Source organism: Rhincodon typus, chromosome 42 (genome assembly GCF_021869965.1).
Source record: "Rhincodon typus isolate 14 chromosome 42, sRhiTyp1.1, whole genome shotgun sequence".
NCBI lineage: Eukaryota > Metazoa > Chordata > Chondrichthyes > Orectolobiformes > Rhincodontidae > Rhincodon > Rhincodon typus.
The window spans coordinates 6112331-6113021 of record NC_063373.1 but is presented as its reverse complement, the minus strand read 5'-3'; the positions used below and the strand labels follow the sequence as shown (position 1 = coordinate 6113021).

At 59.3% G+C, this 691-nt stretch overlaps 1 protein-coding gene across 1 annotated transcript in view; it reads right to left on the bottom strand.

Annotated features, from left to right (window-relative positions):
* LOC109926633 (ER membrane protein complex subunit 9-like) overlaps nucleotides 1-691 on the bottom strand; it is a 13062-nt gene that overhangs the window by 5199 nt on the left and 7172 nt on the right. The window lies entirely within an intron of this gene.

Genomic DNA, 691 nt, shown 5'->3' with positions numbered 1-691 from the left:
GGGGGGGAGAGAGTGTGAGAAAGAGAGAGAGAGAGAGAGAGAGTGTGGGGGAGGGCAGGGTGAGAGAGAGAGAGAGAGGGGAGGGTGAGACCTTTCCGCCAAGCGATCCGCACAGTTCCACGGCAGCTGTGTAACCCGGCCATTCGTTCTCTCTGTAACAGGATCTGAGAGGGGTGAGGCTGAATGGCCTCTTCCTGTCCCTGTATAACAGTCTCAATGAGGGGGCTGAATGGCCTCGTGTTCCCGTGTAACAGGCTGGAGAAGGGGCTGAATGGCCTCCTGCTGTTCCTGTGTAACAGGCTGGAGAAGAGGGCCAAATGGCCTCCTCCTGTACCTGCGTAACAGGCTGGAGAAGGGGCTGAATGGCCTCCTGCTGTTCCTGTGTAACAGGCTGGAGAAGAGGGCCCAACGGCCTCCTCCTGCACCTGTGTAACAGGCTGGAGGAGTGGGCCAAAAGGCATCCTCCTGCACTTGTGTAACAGGCTGGAGAAGAGGGCCGAATGGCCTCCTCCTGTACCTGTGTAACAGGCTGGAAAAGGGGGCCGAATGGCCTCCGCTGTCCCATATAACTGACGAGGAGGAGGACGACCTCCAGGGCCTGAGGGAACATTTTCCCCTCTAGCATCTCTCAAACCTCGCAGGCACCCAGCACTCCCTCCGGTGCCCCCACCTACCCACCCACCCCACCCAC